Consider the following 4901-nt stretch of genomic DNA (forward strand, 5'->3'; position numbering starts at 1 on the left):
TGTTTTCGCCTGTCTCTGTTTGATGGTTTGTTGGTTGGTTTGTCAGCAGGACAACACAAAAATTACAGTTTTCCACAAAACTTGGATCGGTTTTAGCCAAGATTGGACCCCATTAACTCTTGTTGTGGATCCGGAAATAGGGATAAATAAAGGATTTATTTTCTTTCTTTCTTTAACATTGCAAGATTGAGATTAATGCATCAATATTGATGAAAAAAAGACCTTAAATAATTGTAAAGCAGTTATGGGCTGTTTGAAATTCAGAGTGATACAGGTCTTTTGAGTTTGATATTGGATTAGGCTTGATCAAATTAAAGAGATTGTTGGGCCTTGGCAGAGGTATGCAATCTACTGAGTGTCACTCTAATTAGTAGGTTTTTTGGTTTGATGGTTGGATGGTCAACAAGATAATACAAAAACTACTAAACAGATTTCCATGAAACTTCAATGGAAGATGGGTCTCTTACCAAAATGTACCATATTAAAGGAGAACTTCGGTCGATTTAAACATGCAGCTTCATTGCTCAAGCTACCCTTGACTTGCCAGTACCGAAGACACGAACATAAGATAAGACACTTTTTCGACATTGTCAGAAACTTGGACTTTGATGAAAAAAATCTGTACTAAGATGGCTGATATCCATCAGTGAATACAACTTCTCCCAAATAAAGTGGTCTCTTAGGCCTTGGTGGAGGTATGCACTTTACTGACTTACCCAACCCACACCTAACCACAAGGTCAGAAATCATAAAAATTGTCCTAGATGTTTATGAAAAGGTTCTTAAAGAGGTACAACCAGGCCCAGAGGCATCTCACACAAGCTAGAAGTGCATCAGAGATGAGGAACAGGAGAAAGGAATGGCATAGACAAGAGTGAAAGCTAAAGTGGGAGTCATAGAAATTAATAAAGAAAATTATAAAGCTGGTGATGTTTTAAATCTTGCAATGGAATGGAATGAGTTTGGGTGCAAATGAGGGGAAACTTAAAAGATTGGTGGATGTATTTAACAAGATGGATTAAAAATAGGAAAGCAGGAACATGGTGTGCAACAATTTGGAGATGTACACTACCATACACTGTAAAAATCAGTGAAAAAACACGGTAAAACTGTAAGATATATTACGGTATTTTATTGCAAAGTTCAACTACGGTAAAATACTGGCAGCTGTGGTTGCCAGAATTTCACCGTAAAAAATATGGTACAGCACACATGGAATTACAGTTTGTTGGCGTAGATTTTACAGTCAGCAAATGCAAATGGTAAATTATAAAGGAAATAACCAATTAAGCCCATTGTAAACCAAAGTACAGACTATAATTGATAAACTTTAAGAACCTCTCTTTGCATATACACATTCTCTTTGAAAAACAGAACTTGTCCAGTATACTCACAAGGCAGTGTTGACATCTTCAAAAGACAGTATGTGTCCATACATATGAAGGATAGTCCATGGTAGAAGAAATACACGTCATGAAAAAAGGAGCCACTTGCCCTGTGTTGATCAACACTAATGAGTCACTGAGTCCAGACTTGGCTGAAGAGGGCTCTTAACATGGACATGGTGTTCAAGAAACTGGAACTTAAAGCATTCAGCAGTCACCAGTTCTGCTTGAAGACTCATGTGTTGTCCATCTGGTGTCCACTGTAGACTGGCATGATCCTCTCTGCAGCCAGAAGAAAAGAAACAAAGCAAAGGTTAGATTGATGCAGTGCCTGAGCATGATGCCTACAGAGATAAATTCAGCCTTCTGCTGTTAAACTGAGCTCCAATGAGCTATACATGGAATGAAACCAGCACTCTGGAATATAGTTTTGCAGGTCATCCGGAGTGTTTCATTTATTTTATTGTATTAGTGTGAAAAGTAGAAACAGTCACTTTTCAGGACTAAGTGATCATCAGTATTTGTTTCACCCTTGTCGAATTGCAGCCTAAATCCTGAATCCTGTCCATAATACCGATGTTTTTTTTCTACTGTATGTTTGTATGAAGCTGTTGGCACCGTTCACTTGAGGGAGATCGATTGAGTGTAGTTTGAGTGCTTGCATCTACTCATTTGCTACACTGACATAAACCATAGCTTACCTCTAATTAGCCTTGACAAGACTGGTGTTTGAGTCATTGGGTCCAGACTTGACTGAAGACAGGTGGGACAGAGTCTCATACAGACATGTTACAATGTGAAGGAAACTGGAACTTTGGGCAGGTGTTGTCATCATTCCTGCTTGAAAATTCACCAGCAGTCTTCAATCAGGTGTTTACTGTGGACTGGCATGAATCTCTCTGCAACCAGACAAAGAAAGACAACAAAGAAAAAATTGTTAATGATAATAATGATAATTATTATTATATAGCACTTACACTGTTGCAAAGTGCGTCCCGCAACAACAACAACAAAAAACAAAACATTAATTAAAGAAGTTGGAACAGAAAAAAAATTAAATGGTGAATGAAGAGTAGGTTTAAAAAATCTCATAAAAAGGCCATCCTATAAATATGATTTCAGGAGGCGCTTAAAACAGTTAACAGATTTAGCAGATCTAATAGATTGAGAGAGACTGAGAGAGAAACTGTGGAGAGTGACTACAGCTGAAAACACACAATCCTTTGGATTTGACATCGAATCAGTGATTTTGATTTTTTTAAGGATAGTTCTGAGGATTTACCCTTAAGGAACTCCAGATAACAGGGTAGTAGACATATATGGGAGACATAATCATTGATGTGGCCATGTAAGTATTTGACAGGTATGAAGAAACAAAAACATTTAATGGCAGCACCAGTTCAGAAGCCAATCTATTTAAATGTACTCACTGAAGCTGAGTGCTGATAACGATGACGACGATTCAGAGTACTGGCCATACTGCATTCCTTCAAAGTTGATTGCCTTGCATTATCCAGCTGCACCGTGCTGTGGAGAAGGTGAAATTATTTGTTAAAAAATGGTATGGCTAAGGTGTTAAAGGGATCATTCTCACTTGTTATGTTATCTTTGAATTCGCCTAGATCAAGTGTCAATAAATGTTTCCTTCGTAATACATCCGAGTCTCCTTGTATCATCTTTTATTAAGAGTAAACCAGTTTCTCCATTATCAAAGTCTTAACTGACTTGCTACAGAAGTTACAGCTAAACATTTTTCTAGCATTAGCAACGTTAGCTGTAGCTGACGTTAGCGACTTCTCAGAGCCCTTAAGTGACTCTTTTATTCTGCAAAAAGCAGATAGTGACATGTCCAGCAACTTTTAAGATATAGCTACCTGAACTCCTCTGCTTGAGAGTCAAGGAATAAGAGCTAACGTGGCTCTGCGGCTAGCTAACGTTAATCAGACAGTCTCAATGAGCTGTGAATGTGCTTACCTGAAGAAGAGACTCTGCTCCTGTGGGCGCGAAGAAATGGCGGTGACCTGAAATTTCAAGCTTCCGTTAACTCGCGGTCCTCTCTCTCTCTCTCTCTCTCTTCTCTTTCTGTCTGTCTGTCTGTCTGTCTGTATCTATCTATCTATCTATCTATCTATCTGTCTGCGTGTCTGTCTCTCTGTCACAACAACAAACACTGCTCCTGTGGGCGCGAAGAAATGGCGGTGAACTGAAATTCAAAATTTCTAGCTTCCGTTAACTCCGTGGTCATCTCTCTCTCTCTCTCTCTCTCTCTTTCTCTCTCTCTCTCTCTGTCCTTCTCTCTGTCTCTCCCCTCAATTCAATAAAGCTTTATTGACAAGAACAACTACAAACACAACAACGTTTTCATTGTCATGTTTTACATATAATAAAAAAGGACATGTACAAGAATAAAATAAAAATAGAAATTGTGTTTTCACTGTACAAAAGAAAGATATAAAATAAAATATACTATTATTTTATGGAAGCCCATTTCCGCCACTTGACAAAAATTACTTACTTTGACTTAGTATCTCATAATTATGACTTAGCTATCTCATAATTTTGACTTAGTATCTCATAATTTTTTTTCATCAAGTGGCGGAAATGGGCTTCCATATTATTTAAAAAGGATGTGTTAACAATGTTGCAATAAAACTCTATATGATAAACTCCAACGATTGTTGTAGGCCTATGTTTTCCTGTGGGACAATAAAGTTAATCTTATCTTAATTCACTGTGTTTTGACAATAATACAACATGTATAGTTTTCTATTGCATTAAGTGCTTGTGTCGGCCTGAACAATGCCCCTTAACTGTGATATAATAAGCACATACCACGGCCTGTCCTGATGTATTGCTTAAATATACCATACTTTTTAACATTCTACTTTCTATACAAATGAAGGTATGATTTAATGGTTGTGTACCGTAAATTTAAACGTAAACATCAGCAAAATCTGTAATTCAGACAGAATGATACCGTCAATTTTAGGGTAATTACAAGCTTGTGACATTACGGTATTTTACCGTTTAAACTTTTTATAACATTCACAGTAAATTCCGTATTTTCTACTTAGTAAGGCCGTAAAATTTAAGTTATTTACTGTTTCTTGATTTACGGTAATTCAATGTATTTACTACAGTGATATACAATTTTTGAATTTTCGGTATTTTACTGTTGCTATTGACAGTTTTTTACCGTAATTTCTAATTTCTACGACATTTTTTACAGTGAAGGGTGAAATGTAATTATTTCCTAGTGTGTGGTAACCAGTGTACAGGGCTGATGATGGAACATTGGGAGCTTCTACAATCCCTGTCTGACAATTTACATCAGGCATTTGGAGGAGGTAAGAGAACAAATGAGGATGCCAAGTTTTTAGGTAACTAAACAGCTGGCGTAGAGACTTGAATGCACACAGCCCTGCCAGGGCTACGCACACAACACTGCCAGGGGTAGCAGAATGAAAGATGTTAATGGGAAAACTGTGGAAGATTTTATGGACATACATAGGTCTG

General features: G+C 37.3%; 1 long non-coding RNA gene across 1 annotated transcript; it reads right to left on the bottom strand.

Annotated features, from left to right (window-relative positions):
- Positions 1-2225: 2225 nt before the first annotated feature.
- Positions 2226-3418, bottom strand: LOC115595717 (uncharacterized). Its single transcript, XR_003986760.1, has 3 exons — positions 3360-3418; positions 2816-2912; positions 2226-2284 (listed from the first exon to the last, which is right to left on the bottom strand). It is a non-coding gene; the product is annotated as an uncharacterized LOC115595717 (long non-coding RNA).
- Between the last annotated feature and the right edge of the window lie 1483 nt (positions 3419-4901).

This window comes from Sparus aurata, chromosome 14, assembly GCF_900880675.1.
Source record: "Sparus aurata chromosome 14, fSpaAur1.1, whole genome shotgun sequence".
In the NCBI taxonomy this organism is placed as follows: domain Eukaryota; kingdom Metazoa; phylum Chordata; class Actinopteri; order Spariformes; family Sparidae; genus Sparus; species Sparus aurata.